At 51.5% G+C, this 17,061-nt stretch overlaps 1 protein-coding gene across 1 annotated transcript in view; it reads left to right on the plus strand.

Moving 5' to 3' along the window:
- The window catches only part of CCDC50 (coiled-coil domain containing 50), a 42,769-nt gene that overhangs the window by 10,038 nt on the left and 15,670 nt on the right, over nt 1-17,061 (plus strand). The window lies entirely within an intron of this gene.

The following is a 17,061-nucleotide window of genomic DNA, read 5'->3' on the forward strand; positions in this document are numbered from 1 at the left end:
CCTCACAGGGTGTCTGTTGTGGGGGAGGAAGGAAAAGGAGATTGTAGGCTGCTCTGAGACTCTGTCCTTGAAAGGGCAGCTTCTGGGAGAGCTCTCTCAGCCCCACTCACCTCACAGGATGTCTGTTGTGGGGGAGGAAGGTAAAAGAAATTGTGAGCCGCTCTGAGACTCTTCGGAGTGGAGGGCAGGATATAAATCTAATATCATCATCTTCTTCTTCTAAAACAGTCAGATAAAATCCACAATAGTACTACTTCTATTAAGGCAGGATCATATAGTATTTTCCTTTCTCCGAAGCGGTCGTATCTTAGGCAGTTGGTACTAATGCGAGATAGATCGAGGTCAGGGGGCAACCCTCTCCCATTGAGATGTCATGTGCCATTTGAAACAATTCAGTCTTGCAGGCCCTGTGGAATTGCAATAGGCCCCGCAGGGCCCTGATGGCTTCTGGGAGGGAGTTCCAGATTATCGGGGCCGCCACCGAGAAGGCTCTTGCTCTGGTGGAATTTAGCCTGGCCTCTTTTAGCCTAGGGACAACCAGAAGATTTTGAGCCCTTGATCGAAGTGCTCTCTGGGGAACATGTGGGCAAGGTGGTCCCGCAGATGGATAGGTCCTAGGTCATATAGGGCTTTGAAGGTTAATATCAGGACCTTGAAACGGATTCACTGTGCGACTGTCGAAGGCTGCCTCTGGGGTGTACAGGGGACTGGGTGCTGGGTTCCAGCGCTTGGGTGGGGCGGGGCTCTTGCTAAGCTGCTGCTTCTTTCTTTCCTGAGTGTTTTGAGTGTGAGTGGTGTATGTATCTCATGGCTCATGGAAGCTGCATTGCTGGCGGTAGGCTTGCTTTAGAGCGCATAATGTGGTGGTGGGCGAAGTGGCAACAGATGCTAGTCAGTGGTGCAGAAATTGCCAGTTTGCTTCCGCGGGCTGCCAGAGCAGCGGGGGCTACTTGGTGGTGGTGCAACAGGACATGAACTGCAGTGTTCTGGAGGCGGTCCGCAGGGCAGCACAGGTGCGCAGCAGGGGCCCAGAAGCTCACAAGACGCCGGATGCAACGCTTGCTGAAATGCATTTCCAATCACCGTCCGCTGTCGTCTTTGGCGAGATTATTTCATGAGACTGGAAATTGCAGGCTGAATCTCCGTTTCTTGTCTGGGATCACTTTGGGATGAGATGAGTTCCAATCTCAGGGACTTTCATGACTAATGACGTTGGGATATTTCTTTGAAGTTGCAGCTGCTGGTGGTGGTTTCTTTGGCACGCATCTCTTTGGTTCTGTATTCTTCCTCTTCAGCTTGCGGGTGGCGGAGAAGTAGCGGGTGGCTTTTGAGGTCCCTTCTGGCTTCCTGATTGTCTGCTTTGTTGTCACTTTTCCCAACAAGGTGAAGGGTGAAGCGTAGCTGTCCTGCTTCCAGCTTTCCAGAGCTGAATTAACAAGTAGCCGCAGACCGCAGGAGATTTACCTGAAAAAGTCACATGGCAGTGAAATGTGTGCCTGCACAAGCCCATCTCCCACGAAGGCTGCCTTCTGTGGAATCAGATCCAACCCGTTAGGGTTTGTAGAATCTTTCGGGCTCAAGTGCCGTGTTCTACTGGAGAAAGTTTTCCTTCCAGACGTTTTGTTCTCAGCTGCGGAGAACATCCTCAGTGGCGTTGCAGCCGGAGCAGGCGCTCTGACCTTCTTGGCTGCTGTGCGTTGAGTGGGGCCAGGGCTGCTGGAGAGCTGCTATTTCTAGAAGGTCAGAGCGCCTGCTCCGGCTGCAACGCCACTGAGGATGTTCTCCGCAGCTGAGAATGAAACGTCTGGAAGGAAAACTTTCTCCAGTAGAACACGGCACTTGAGCCCGAAAGATTCTACAAACCCTAATGATGTTACCAGCCGTGAAAACCTGAAATCTTTGAGATCCAACCAGGTCTGGACCAGTAGCTCCTCTAAGCTGTGATTTCTTGTGTGCAAAAACTCTACATCATGAGCTACTAGCATTAATGTTGTGAGCTCTACTGCATCAGTCAGTTTGCGCTGGGGCCGTTTTATCTGAGCTGAGACAAAAATGTGTGAGCTGGTGGCTAGAAAACTGAGCTAGCTCACACTAATTCAGCTTAGGGGGAACACTGGTCTGGACCTCTCTAGGCCAAATTTGTCACCTTTTATGGGCCAATATGATCACCATCTTGAAGTACTTGAAGGGCTGTCCTACAGAGGATGGTGTGGAATTGTTTTCTGTGGCCCCGGAAGGTACGACCAGAACCAGTGGGTTGAAATTAAATCAGAAGAGTTTCCGGCTCAACATCAGGAAGAACTTCCTGACCGTTAAAGCGGTTCCTCAGTGGAACAGGCTTCCTCCTCTGGAGGTGGTGGGCTCTCCTTCCTTGGAGGTTTTTCAACAGAGGCTAGATGGCCCTCTGACAGCAATGGAGATCCTGTGAATTTAGGGGGAGGTATTTGTGAGTTTCCTGCATTGTGCAGGGGGTTGCACTAGATGACCCTGGAGATCCCTTCCAACTCTATGATTCTATGAGCTGGGGATGTTTAGCCTGAAGAGGAGGCGGCTGACAGGTGATAAGATCACCATCTTCAAGTACTTGAAGGGCTGTCCTATAGAGGAAGGTGTAGAATTGTTTTCTGTGGCCCCGCAAGGTAGGGGTTGCTATGCAGCCTCTGTTTATCTCTTGCCTTGGAAAACCCCATGAGGGGTCTCCATAAGTTGGGTGGGATTTGATAGCTTAAGGAGGAGAGCAGCTCTTCAAGCCTGGACAGAAGATGCTTCAGTCCTTCTGCTCTGGCATGTGGCTTGACGACTGTTTCCCCCATGCGTTTTAATGCCTTGTGTAGAAATTTCTAGTGGGTTTCTGGCCTATGTTCTTCCGCTTCCCCCGCATGCCTGAGTAACCTTGCATTTGCTCTTGAAGACTGACCCATTAAAACAACCAGTGATTCATGAGAACACCAGAAGAGCCTTGCTGGATCAGACCAGTGAGGATCCATCGGGTCCAGTATCCTGTCTCACACAGAGGCCTCTCTGCCCTTTTGTTGGCCCTCCAGAGGAACTGGTTGGCCCCTGTGTGAGACAGGAGGCTGGACTAGATGGATCCTCACTGGTCTGATCCAGCAGGGCTCTTCTGATGTTCTTCTCAGGGGAAGACCTTGGCCTCTCTGCCCTGTTGTTGGCCCTCCAGAGGAACTGGCTGGCCACTGTGTGAGACAGGAGGCTGGACTGGATGGACCCTCCCTGGTCTGATCCAGCAGGGTTCTTCAGATATTCCTCTCAGGGGAAGGCCTTGGCCTCTCTGCCCTGTGGTTGGCCCTCCAGAGGAACTGGTTGGCCACTGTGTGAGGCAGGAGGCTGGACTGGAAGGACCCTCACTGGTCTGACCCAGCAGGGCTCTTCTGATGTTCTTCTCAGGGGAAGGCCTCAGCCTCTCTGCCCTGTTGTTGGCCCTCCAGGGAAACTGGTTGGCCACTGTGTGAGGCAGGAGGCTGGACTGGAAGGACCTTCACTAGTCTGACCCAGCAGGGCTCTCCTGACGTTCTTCTCAGGGGAAGGCCTCAGCCTCTCTGCCCTGTTGTTGGCCCTCTAGAGGAAGTGGTTGGCTCCTGTGTGAGACAAGAGGCTGGACTAGATGGACCCTCACTGGTCTGATGCAGCAGGCCTCTTCTGACGTTCTTATGTCCACCTGCTTGGTGGTGTCAGTCCAGAGGCCCGTGTGCCCCCTCTGGTGTCTTCCTTGGCTCTGCAGTTTCCCACCAACTGCCTGCAGTCTCCTTGCCTGCCTGTCCTGTCTTTTTCCAGTCTCCCTTCTTTGTGGCTGTGCCTCCACCCCCACCCCTCAAATTGCACACCGTCAAGTCAGGCTCTCTCCCCCATTTGCATGTGTCACTAACTCCCCCACCCCTTATTGTTTGTCTCCTCCATTTGTCACTCAGAGGGAATAAGAGGTTGCCCGAGGGAGCAGGCCTCTGAGCCAGCTAGGCCTCGGCCACCCCAGCAGCCCCGGGACCACCGGAGGGGGCCTCCTCTTGTGTCAGAGGGCCTCGACTTGGAGGTCCTGGGGAGCTCTTCGGAAGTGACCACAGCCAGAGATGGCCAAAGGCGCAACAGAGAGAGGCGGGACAGGAAGCCAGGCTACCGAGACAAACCTCGCAGACCTCCTCAGGATGTGGAAGAAGATGAAGATGTCGGCCGTAGCCACAGTGGAAGCAGAGAATACAGGGAAAGAAAGGCAGGCAGCCAGGAGAGAGCGTGGGGCTCAGCCTCCCTTGGTCTGGATGAGGAGGAGGATCGAGCTCCACGGGGCAGCAGGGGGAGGCACGAGAGGCAGCCACGAAGCCGGGAGAGGCCCCAACGATCGCCCCCTCTCCTCCTGGACTGGGAAGCTGAGGAACGTGGCAGGAGACGTCGTGAACATCTCGAGAGCCACTCACCCAGCTCGGAGAAGTCTCTGAGACCACCCGGCAGGGAGGACAGGCGTCGGGAACGGAGGGATGGTACGAGCAGCTCACCAAACTCAGGCTATCATAGGCTGCCGCGGGAGGGTAACCAGTCACCGTTGGCCACCCGTGACCCCCGAATCCAGGACTCTGATGCATCCCCCCGGGGAGGCCGCAGGAGGGATGTCGAAAGAGAATTTGAAGGAGCAGGTTACGGGCCCAGAGCGTCTCCCTCCTCACTTCACAGGGAGGACTGGGAAGTGGACCGAGGACACCGTTGGACTCCAGGTAACCAAGAGAAGGCTGTAAGATGGCCGAGGAGAGCCAGATGTTTTGCGAAAGTATCTGAGTCAGTATGCTGAGGCTATGCTGGAGGTTGTTCCTGTGTTGGCCAGCTGACAGCAATGTTGATTCTGTGAACTTAGGCAGATCATGAGAAGGAGGGCAGGAAAGGTTGCATCAGGGCTTAGTTTCCCCTTCTTACGCACCCAGAGAAATGCTGTTCAACACTTTGGGATCAGCCAGCTGTTTTTCTCTAGGCCAGTTTGGCCATGGATCCTGGAGGGTTTTTTTTTTTGGCCATTTTCTGAGTGTGGAGCAGGGGTCACTCCGTATGCGTGTGTGTATGTGTGTGTGTGGTATTTTGAAGTCCCTGTGTTGTGTAGGGAGTTGGACTAAATGACCCTGGAGGTCCCTTCCAACTCTGTGATTCTAGGCCAGGGGTCTACAATGACACCCACCAACTGCTTTTAAAAATTGGGCATGCCTTTTGCTCAGCAGGGCATCTGATTGGCCGTGCATCCTATTAAACAAATCTTCTGCCTGCAATGTCGAAGCGTTATTGTTAGGGCTATAAACACGGCTCTTTTTGTAGCAGGAACTTCTTCGCCTCTTAGGCCACACACCCCTGATGCAGCCAATCCTCCTGGAACTTACAGCAGGCCCTGGAGAGCCAGTTTGGTGTAGTGGTTAAGTGTGCGGACTCTTATCTGGGAGAACCGGGTTTGATTCCCCACTCCTCCACTTACACCTGCTAGCATGGCCTTGGGTCAGCCATAGCCCTGGCAGAGGTTTACCTTGAAAGGGCAAATGCTGTGAGAGCCCTCTCAGCCCCATCCACCTCACAGGGTGTCTGTTGTGGGGAGGAAGGTAAAGGAGATTGTGAGCCGCTCTGAGACTCTTGGGAGTGGAGGGTGGGATATAAATCCAATATCTTCTTCTGTACTAAGAGCCCTGTAAGCTTGTGGAGGATTGGCTACATCTGAGGGGTGTGGCCTAATATGCAAAGGTGTTCCTGCTACCAAAAAAAAGCCCTGGTTATAAGCCCAGGCATTCTGTGACTTTCTGCTGTGGCCATTTTGTGGCTGCACCCACCTCCCAGTGTCAGAATTTCAAATGTGCCCACAGGTTCTTAGAAGTTGGAGACCCCTTTTGTAGACTTCCTCTGCGTCAGAGAGAGAGAGAGAGATTTCACTTAAATAAACTATGCAAGTGAAATATGTGAGAAATTCCTGTGCAGATTTATTAGTTAGCTTCTTTGTTTTCCAAAATGTTAGCTTCTGGCTTTGGTGCAGCCAGGACCTTTAAGTATAGTTTCTAAGAAAATAAGGTTGTCTTTCAGCGGAAAGTTTTTTCATCATTTGGAATGGTTTTGGTTTTATGGAATCTCTCGCTGTCGGTTGTCCTCCATCAACCTCTCCGTCAACAAGGGGTCCAGCCTGATATTGGGAAAGGAAGAAGTTTGTTTCAAACAGATCAAGGAGTTCCAATGTGTCTTTTTTTTTTAACCTAAAAGGGAGGGTGGGGGAATTATAACAACAGGCTGGGATGCGGAATGCCAGATCTGGGGCGCTCAACGCTGACGAGCTTGCATCTCGGAACGGTATATTAAGCCCATTGCCTCCTCCTGACGGGTAAAATGGCACTCTAATTGCCGTGTTATTTTGAAAATGACTCCGCTTTTGACTGCTTTCCAGCGGCAGCCTGAAATGGTTGGGTGCTATTTTTGACACCTTGCTTGCGGCTGCTATGATTTATATAATCCCTAAATGCACCTTGAGTGTTGTAATGATAAAGTCACAGGCTCCAGCCAGAAGCGGCTGAGGATCTTTCAAAAGCCAAAGCGGTGCTTGAAGACAACTCCAGACTCTGTGTCTGGACTTGTGCCGAAGCCGGCCTGACTTTGTGTGGTCTTCTAAGGCAGATGGTGGTGGAGAAGCAAGAATGGACTCTTCTGGTCCATTGCAAGGATGTCCACTTGGGGCATGCCATTTGGACTGTGTAGTGTGGTTACATATGGGGAAATAACTTCACCCCAGGATGTGGTTGCATGAATGAATCAGACCCTGGGCCAGTTATTGGTGTAGTGATGTAGTGAACCAGTTTTATGTAGTGGTTAAGTGAGCGGACTCTTATCTGGGAGAACCGGGTTTGATTCCCCACTCCTCCACTTGCACCTGCCGGAATGGCCTTGGGTCAGCCATAGTGGTTAAGTGAGCGGACTCTTATCTGGGAAAACCGGGTTTGATTCCCCACTCCTCCACTTGCACCTGCCGGAATGGCCTTGGGTCAGCCATAGTGGTTAAGTGAGCGGACTCTTATCTGGGAGAACCGGGTTTGATTCCCCACTCCTCCACTTGCACCTGCCGGAATGGCCTTGGGTCAGCCATAGTGGTTAAGTGAGCGGACTCTTATCTGGGAGAACCGGGTTTGATTCCCCACTCCTCCACTTGCACCTGCTGGAATGGCCTTGGGTCAGCCGTAGTGGTTAAGCGAGCGGACTCTTATCTGGGAGAACCGGGTTTGATTCCCCACTCCTCCACTTGCACCTGCCGGAATGGCCTTGGGTCAGCCATAGTGGTTAAGTGAGCGGACTCTTATCTGGGAGAACCGGGTTTGATTCCCCACTCCTCCACTTGCACCTGCCGGAATGGCCTTGGGTCAGCCATAGTGGTTAAGTGAGCGGACTCTTATCTGGGAGAACCGGGTTTGATTCCCCACTCCTCCACTTGCACCTGCTGGAATGGCCTTGGGTCAGCCGTAGTGGTTAAGTGAGCGGACTCTTATCTGGGAGAACCGGGTTTGATTCCACTTGCACCTGCCGGAATGGCCTTGGGTCAGCTGTAGCTCTCACAGAGCTGTCCTTGAAAGGGCAGCCGCTGTGAGAGCTCTCTCAGCCCCACCCACCTTACACGGTGTCTGCTTTGGGGGAAGCAGATAAAGGAGACTGTAAGCCGCTCTGAGTCTCTGATTCAGAGAGAAAGGTGGGGTATAAATATGCAATTCTTCTTCTTCACAGTGGTTTTTCCGGGTCTCAGGCCAAGGTCTTTCACATCACCTGCTCCTTTTAATTGGGGATGGCGGGGATTGAACCCAGAACCTTCTGCATGCCTAGCAGAGGCTCTTCCACTGAGCCATGGCCTCCCCCACTCCACATGAAGCTGCTGTATACTGAATCAGACCTTTGAATCAGATGCTCCATATTGTGTTCTCAGGCAGGCAGCTACCTCACAGGGTGTCTGTTGTGGGGAGAGGGAGGGAAGGAGATTATAAACCAATCCTCCAAGAGTTTACAGAGCTCTTCATACAGGGCCTACTGTAAGCTCCAAGAGGATTGGCTGCATCAGGGGTGTGTGGCCTAAGATGCGAAGGAGTTCCTGCTACAAAAAAAGCCTCATCGTTTTTATTTATTTCAGTTATACCCCAGGCTTTTTTTGTAGCAGGAACTCCTTTGCATCTTAGGCCACACCCTTGATGTAGCCAATCCTTTTGGAGCTTACAGGGCTCTTAGTACTACTGTAAGCTCCAGGAGGATTGGCTGCATAAGTGACCTAATATGCAAAGGAGTTCCTGCTACCCAAAAAGGCCCCATTATTTTTATTTATTTCAGTTATAAAAAGGTCAAGGTAGTCCCCCTGTGCAAGCACCAGTCGTTTTCGACTCTGGGGTGTCGTTGCTTTCACAACGTTTTCATGGCAGATTTTCTACGGGGTGGTTTGCCATTGCCTTCCCCAGACATCTACACTTCCCCCCCCCAGCAAGCTGGGGACTCATTTGACTGACCTCAGAAGGATGGAAGGCTGAGTCAACCTGGAGCTGGCTACCTGAACCAGCTTCTGCTGGAATCGAACTCAGGTCGCGAGCAGAGGGCTCCGACTGCAGTACTGCAGCTTTACCACTCTGGTTTTTTTTGTAACAGGAGCTCCTTTGCATCTTAGGCCACACCCCCTGATGTAGTCAATCCTCTTGGAGCTAGCAGTAGGCCCTGTAAGAAGACCCCTGTAAGCTCTTGGAGGATTGGCTACATCAGGGAAGTGTGGCCTAATATGCAAAGGAGTCCCTGCTATAAAAAAAAGCCCTGGCCGCGTTAATCTAAAATCTTCAGTCCTCTCCTCACCCCCCACCTCCTCCCGAGTTCTGTTGTGCTTTCAAGAAGGGTCAGGCTTGATATAGATCTTGGATCTATAAGTGGATGCGGACGTCCTCTTCCTGTGGGCGCTAATCATAGCCGGCTCTCTGGCAGCGGCTTCTGGCGAAGTTTGTGTAGGAGGAGCAGGGAAGTGTTGCCGCTCTGTCTCTCTGGTGCAGAGCTGACAGGTTACAATTTCCCACCTGCAGATCTGGCTGACCATGAGTGCCTTGTGGGGGCCGGATGGGGCTCTTTCCCCCATGTCTGTGCACCGTGGGAGCAAATGTTAAGGGCCGGCCGGAGTTTTTTGCAGCACCCAGGGCTGCACCGTTCGGTCCATCTCGGCTCCCTTGTGGCAGATGCGGGGATTCCCTTCTTGCAGCTAGGGAAAGAGTCGGGTCTCGGGCAGCGTTCCCTCTAAGCTGTGGAGTCTTGTTAGCAGAAATTCTACTTTGTGAGCTGCCAGCATTAAAGTTGGGAGCTGCTGGCATCAAAGTTGGGAGCTGCTGCATAAATTAGTTTGCTCTGGGACCATTTTCCATGCGTTAAGACAAAAATGTGTGAGCCAGAGGCTAAAGAACTGTGAGCTAGCTAGCTCACACTCACTCAGCTTAGTTAGAGGGAACGCTGGTCTCGGGTGCAACGGAGGAGGAGGAGGAGGGGGCTGCAGGAAGGAGAGAGCCTTTCAGGAGGGCTGCTTCCTCTGTTGTAGAACTGCCCAGAGCTAAGTGGTGTATTAACTCGCTGGACAAAAGGTACTGTGATTCTGCCCAGGGGAAGAGCGGCTGGTGCCCAAGTAAGCCCATAGCAGCTTAATGTTAAGCGAGCTTTTTTTGTAGCAGGAACTCCTTTGCCTCTTAGGCCACACCCCCCTGATGTAGCCAGACCTCCAAGAGCTTCCAGTAGGCCCTGTACTGAGAGCAGAAACTCCTTTGCACCTTAGGCCACACATCCCTGATGTAGCCAATCCTCCAAGAGCTTAAAGTAGGCCCTGTACTGAGAGCAGAAACTCCTTTGCATACTAGGCCACACCCCCTAATGTAGCCAGACCACCAAGAGCTTCCAGTAGGCCCTGTACTGAGAGCAGAAACTCCTTTGCACCTTAGGCTACACACCCCTGATGTAGCCAATCCTCCAAGAGCTTCCAGTAGGCTCTGTACTGAGAGCAGGAACTCCTTTCCATACTAGGCCACACATCCCTGATGTAGCCAGTCCTCCAAGAATTTAGAGGGCTCTTGGAGGATTGGCTACATCAGGGGTGTGTTGCCTTGCAAAGGAGTTCCTCCTACAAAAAAGCCTTGCGTATAAATGAAATAAATAAAAATAATGGGTTTTTTTTGTAGCAGGTACTCCTTCGCATCTTTGGCCACACACCCCTGATGTAGCCAATCCTCCTGGAGCTTACAGTAGGCCCTGTATTAAGAGCCCCGTAAGCTCTTGGAGGATTTGCTACATCAGGGGTGTGTGGCCCAATATGCAAAGGAGTTCCTGCTCTCAGTACAGGGCCTACTGGAAGCTCTTGGAGGATTGGCTACATCAGGGGTGTGTGGCCTAATATGCAAAGGAGTTCCTGCTCTCAGTACAGGGCCTACTGGAAGCTCTTGGAGGATTGGCTACATCAGGGGTGTGTGGCCTAAGAGGCAAAGGAGTTCTTGCTACAGAAAATGCCCTGGTGCCAAGCATGGTCTAGGAAGTGGCACCCAAGAGGGGAGCAATTGCTGGAGCCGCAGCTGCCAGTATTGGCTGCTTCACAAGGGGTGCCTGGTTCTGAAATCCAGTACAGGAAGAAGGGGGCTTTCTTCTGTTCTGAGAGAACCTTTCATGTGAATTGTCCATGAGAACTCAGAGCTGCCAGCCTGAGAGGAAGGGGGTCAAACTCGTGGGCATGAAAGGGGAAGCCGCACTCGCTCCCCACCCGTCACAGAGGTTTGGAGGTGTAGCAAGCTGGGTGTGTGTGTGTGTGTGTTGGTGTGCGCGCACACCTAGTGGCGGACGTCAGGTTTATTGCGCTGCAAGAAAGTGGTTTGGTGTGCAGAGGGAGAGCTGCCTCTGCTGCTGACTCACCGGGTGGCCCATCTGCAAAAAGGAGGCTCATACGGCTTGAGTAGATGTGGAGGCGGGGAGCGAGTCATCTTTTCCAGTTGCAAGGTGCTCTCCAAAAAAAGGGGCAGTGGTCTGCCTAGGGTGGGTTGCATTCGTGCTTCTGAAATCCCAGGGATAGAATCATAGACTTGGAAAGGACTTCCAGGGTCATCTAGTCCAACCCCCTGCACAACGCAGGAAACTCACAAACACCTCCCCCCAAATTCACAGGATCTTATCAAAGATTTCAGGTTTTCACGGCTGGCATCATCACTAGGGTTTGTAGAATCTTTCGGGCTCAAGTGCCGTGTTCTGCTGGAGAACACAGAACAATGGTCACATTCCACAGCCAGTTTCCTTATCACCACCCTTCCAGGAAGCCCCACCAAACAATGGGTACATTCACAAACCAATTGCCCTCTCACCACACCCCCTCCAGCCTAGAAATAGCAGCTCTCCAGCAGCCCTGGCCTCACTCAATGCACAGCAGCCAAGAAGGTCAGAGCGCCTGCTCCGGCTGCAACGCCACTGAGGATGTTCTCCGCAGCTGAGAACGAAACGTCTGGAAGAAAAACTTTCTCCAGTAGAACACGGCACTTGAGCCCGAAAGATTCTACAAACCCTTCTTTGCTGTCAGATGGCCATCTAGCCTCTGTTGAAACGAAGGAGAGCCCACCACCTCCCGAGGAAGCCTGTTGGGGCGTGCACCTTTCTCTTCCGTTCCAGCATGCACTCTTGCTGTGGGGGTGGCATTCTGCAGCAGTGGGGCCTGATGCCAGTTGGCATGGACCAGAGAATGCCCACGCAGGCCACCCTGGAGGGGTTGTCTGGAGAGGGCTTCGGGGCAGGGGGTGAGTCCCTCCCTGGGGATCTGATAACCTGACCTGTGTTTGGCACTTCTGCTTCATGCGTGCCTCTGGCTTTGTTTTAAAGGCAAGCCATTAGCAAATCAACCTCATAATGTAATTAATTCATCTACTACATTTCTTCCCTGCCTTTCTCCCCGTTGGGGGCCTAAAGTGACTTTTTCCTATTTGGGATTTCTCTTTTCAGCAGATCTGTCTTGGATCCCTCAACTTAGAACAGCGCGTAAGAAAGCTAAACCAGAAATAGATTCTTCCATAATAAGGCGGGGGAAGTATATTCCTGGAGCAATGGAAACGTTTGATCTAAAAGTCGTTCCCCTCATACAGAGCCAGCTTAGTGTAGTGGTTAAGTGTGTGGGCTCTTATCTGGGAGAACCGGGTTTGATTCCCCACTCCTCCACTTGCACCTGCTAGCATGGCTTGGGTCAGCCATAGCTCTCGCAGAGCTACCCTTGAAAGGGCGGCTTCTGTCAGAGCTCTCTCAGCCCCACCTATCTCACAGGGTGTCTCTTGTGGGGGAGGAAGGGAAAGGAGATAGTAGGCCGCTCTGAGACTCTGTCCTTGAAAGGGCAGCTTCTGGGAGAGCTCTCTCAGCCCCACCCCCCTCACAGGGTGTCTGTTGTGGGGGGAGGAGATATAGGACACTATAGGCCACTCTGGGACTCTGTCCTTGAAAGGGCAGCTTCTGAGAGAGCTCTCTCAGCCCCACCCACCTCACAGGGTGTCTGTTGTGGGAGAAGGAGATAAAGGAGATTGTAAGCAGCTCTGAGACTCTTAGTCAGAGGGGTATAAATCTGCGGTCGTCGTCTTCTTCTTCTTCTTCTTCTTCTTCTTCTTCTTCTTCTTCTTCTTCTTCTTCTTCTTCTTCTTCTTCTTCTTCTTCTTCTTCTTCTTCTTCTTCTTCTTCTTCTTCTTCTTCTTCTTCTTCTTCTTCTTCTTCTTCTTCTTCTTCTTCTTCTTCTTCTTCTTCTTCTTCTTCTTCTTCTTCTTCTTTATGGCTCAGCTATTTAGGTTAAAACTATCTCCAATAACATTGATCAGCCCTTAGCCCAGTTTTTAAGGGAAGTACTAAATATTCCCTGCTGTGTGTCTAACAGCATATTTCAGACAGACTTTGGACAGATTGCCTCGGAAACCAGCCCATGGCTTTGTGCCTTCAAGCTGAGATTAAGACAGCTCTGTGCCAGAGATGTTTGTTAGCTGCCCTAAATCGAGACACTCACAAATCAACTTGGATGAAAACCCTGATGGTAGCTGGAATATCGATGATTGATAGTTTTGAGACAGGCAAATCCAAAGCATTTTCTCTGATGAAAAAGCATGTCCTAGAAATCGGTCATAGTGGTCTGATCCTGAAAACTCAGAGTTTGCTCACCCCTATCTTTTGCCTTTTGCAAAATTAAATATTTCACCTACAATGGTCTTTCAGGGAAGATTTTTGAATAGGCCCGTATTCTGACAGGATCTCCCCTCGTGGCCTTAATAGAATAGCTACATCCTTCCAGAGCCAGTTTGGTGTAGTGGTGAAGTGTGTGGGACTCTTATCTGGGAGAACTGGGTTTGATTCCTCACTCATCCACTTGCATCTGCTGGAATGGCCTTGGGTCAGCCAGCCAGAGCTCTCTTATCTGGGAGAACCGGGTTGGATTCCCCACTCCTCCACTTGCAGCTGCTGGAATGGCCTTGGGTCAGCCATAGCTCTCTTATCTGGGAGAACCCGGGTTGGATTACCCACTCCTCCACTTGCAGCTGCTGGAATGGCCTTGGGTCAGCCAGAGCTCTCTTATCTGGGAGAACCGGGTTGGATTCTCCACTCCTCCACTTGCAGCTGCTGGAATGGCTTTGGGTCAGCCATCGCTCTCATCTGGGAGAACCGGGTTGGATTCTCCACTCCTCCACTTGCACCTGCTAGCATGGCCTTGGGTCAGCCATAGCTCTGGGAGAGGTTGTCCTTGAAAGGGCAGCTGCTGTGAGAGCCCTATCCAGCCCCACCCACCTCACAGGGTGTCTGTTGTGGGGGAGGAAGGTAAAGGAGATTGTGAGTTGCTCATAGACTCTTCGGAGTGGAGGGCGGGATATAAATCCAATATCTTCTTCATCATCTTCTTCTTCATCTTCCATTCCCTGCTTGAATGCAGGGTTTGGGGCTTTTTTAGAATATAAAGGATGATTATATTATACCTATAATCCACCATCCGCCTTCCCGCACTCTGGCTCTTTTGCTCAGTGATAAGGATCCTACATTTACTTTTAAAAGGTCAAGGCAGTCCCCTGTTCAACCACCAGTCATTTCCAACTCTGGGATGATGTTGCTTTCATGACATTTCCACGGCAGACTTTTTACGGGGTGGTTTGCCATTGCCTTCCCCAGTCATCTATCCTTTTCCCCCAGCAAGCTGGGGACTCATTTTACCAACCTCGGAAGGATGGAAGGCTGAGTCAACCTTGAGCCGGCTACCTGAACCCTGCTTCCGCCGGGATCAAACTCAGGTCGTGAGCAGAGAGTTCATACTGCAGTACTGCAACTTTACCACTCTGCACCATGGGGCTCTTCAAAGGAAAGGTCCCCTGTGCAAGCACCAGTCGTTTCTGACTGTGGGGTGACATTGCTTTCTCATCATTTTCACGGCAGACTTTTTACAGGGTGGTTTGCCATTGCCTTCCTCAGTCATCTACGCTTTCCCCTCAGCAAGCTGGGGACTCATTTTACCAACTCAGAAGGATGGAAGGCTGAGCCAACCTCGAGCCGGCTACCTGAAAACCCAGCTTTCACCGGGATCGAACTCAGGTCGTGAGCAGAGCTTGGACTGCAATACTGTAGCTTTACCACTCTGCATCACGGGGCTCGGTTCCTCTAGGTGACAGCCCTTCAAATACTCATAGAGAGCAATCTTGTCCCCCCCTCCTCCCCCCCAGTCAACCTGGAGCCAGCTACCTGAACCCAGCTTCCGCCGGGATTGAACCCAGGTCATGAGCAGAGCTTGGACTGCAGGACTGCAGCTTTACCACTCTGCGCCATAGGGGTCTTTAGACAATAGGTTAAAAATGTTAATGACCTTTTAGTAGTGACAGCCCTTCCAATACTTATAGCGAGCAATCCTGTCTCCCCCCCTCAACCTCCTCTTCTCCAGACTGAACGTCCCCAAGTGTAAAAGGGTCAAGGTAGTCCCTTGTGCAAGCACCAGTCGTTTCCGACTCTGGGGTGATGTTGCTTTCACAACGTTTTCACTGCAGGCTTGCCTTCCCCGGTCCTCTACGCCTTCCCCCCCAGCAAGCTGGGAACTAATTTTACCAACCTCGGAAGGATGGAAGGCTGAGTCAACCTTGAGCCCGCTACCTGAACCCAGCTTCCACCGGGATCAGGTCGTGAGCAGAGCTTAGGACTGCAGCTTTACCTTTTAACCCTTGCATCGCAAAATAAAGAAGCAAATATCTTCTGCTGCTCAAGAATCTGTGAGTCAGTGAGCTTCCAAGGTTATGAAAGAAAGGAATTAGCTTACAGTATTCTCCTCTCTTCCGTTTTATCACAGCAGCCCTATAAGGTAGTTTGGTTGAATGTGTATGATTGGCCCAATGTCACCAATGTTGCTTCCTGCAACTGGGCAAAGTCAACTTGCCCATCCACATGCTTGCTCTTTTGTGCCCCCCCGCCCCCATGGAATGGCTTGCCTCGGGGGGGGGGGGCGGGGTCAGGAAGGCTCCCCCTCACACAGCTTTCTGCAAACGGGGCAAAACTGAGTAACTAAAGAGGGCATCTCTGTGCAGGTAATAGGGTTGCCCTGTGCAAAAGACTTCTCAAAGTTGTTTGGATGAATCATTGCGGACTATGGTCTGCATGACTGCGTGTAGTTTGCAGCGGGCTGGATCCTGTGGTGTAACTTTGCATCATTTAAGGCTTTCCTTCAGTTCTATGAATACATTTAAAAAGGAGAGATGGGAACCTGGTTCCTAGTCTGATAGGATCACCATCTTCAAGTACTTGAAGGGCTGTCATATAGAGGAAGGTGTGGAATTGTTTTCTGTGGCCCCGGAAGGTAGGACCAGAACCAACGGGTCGAAATTAAATCAAAAGAGTTTCCGGCTCAGCATTAGGAAGCACTTCCTGACCGTTAGAGCAGTTCCTCAGTGGAACAGGCTTCTTTGGGAGATGGTGGGCTCTCCTTCCCTGGAGGTTATTAAACAGAGGCTAGATGGCCATCCGACAGCAATGAAGATCCTGTGAATTTAGGGGGAGTTATTTGTGAGTTTCCTGCATTGTGCAGGGGGTTGGAGTAGATGACCCTAGAGGTCCCTTCCAACTCTAGGATTCTGTGAACTTCCCCACCGTTAGAGTGGTTCCTCAGTGGAACAGGCTTCCTCGGGAGGTGGTGGGCTCTCCTTCCTTGGAGGTTTTTCAACAGAAGCTGGATGGCCATGTGAGAGCAATGAGGATCCTGTGAATTTAGGGGGAGGTGTTTGTGAGTTTCCTGCATTGTGCAGGGGGTTGGACTAGATGACCCTGGAGGTCCCTTCCAACTCTATGATTCTATGATTCCTCAGTGGAACAGGCTTCCTCCTCAGGAGGTGGTGGGCTCTTCTTCCTTGGAGGTTTTTCAACAGAGGCTAGATGGCCATCTGACAGCAATGAAGATCCAGTGAATTTAGGGGGAGGCGTTTGTGAGTTTTCTGCATTGTGCAGGGGGTTGGACTAGATGACCCTGGAGGTCCCTTCCAACTCTATGATTCTATGATTCCTCAGTGGAACAGGCTTCCTCCTCGGGAGGTGGTGGGCTCTCCTTCCTTGGAGGTTTTTCAACAGAGGCTGGATGGCCATGTGAGAGCAATGAGGATCCTGTGAATTTAGGGGGAGGTGTTTGTGAGTTTGCTGCATTGTGCAGGGGATTGGACTAGATGACCCTGGAGGTCCCTTCCAACTCTATGATTCTATGATTCCTCAGTGGAACAGGCTTCCTCCTCGGGAGGTGGTGGGCTCTCCTTCCTTGGAGGTTTTTCAACAGAGGCTAGATGGCCATCTGACAGCAATGAAGATCCTGTGAATTTAGGGGGAGGGATTTGTGAGTTTCCTGCATTGTGCAGGGGGTTGGACTAGATGACCCTGAAGGTCCCTTCCAACTCTGTGATTCTATGATACTCTGGCCCCTGAACTATATCGGCTCTCTTGGTGGCATCTCTGTGTCCAAAGGGGCGTGGCTGCTCTTTCAGTTGTGGGGAGCAAAGCCAGAGCTCAGTGGGGCAGCAACTGACCCATCAGTTCCGAGGTTCAGCCAGCTGACAG

Source organism: Heteronotia binoei, chromosome 6, assembly GCF_032191835.1.
Source record: "Heteronotia binoei isolate CCM8104 ecotype False Entrance Well chromosome 6, APGP_CSIRO_Hbin_v1, whole genome shotgun sequence".
Taxonomy (NCBI): Eukaryota; Metazoa; Chordata; class Lepidosauria; order Squamata; family Gekkonidae; genus Heteronotia; species Heteronotia binoei.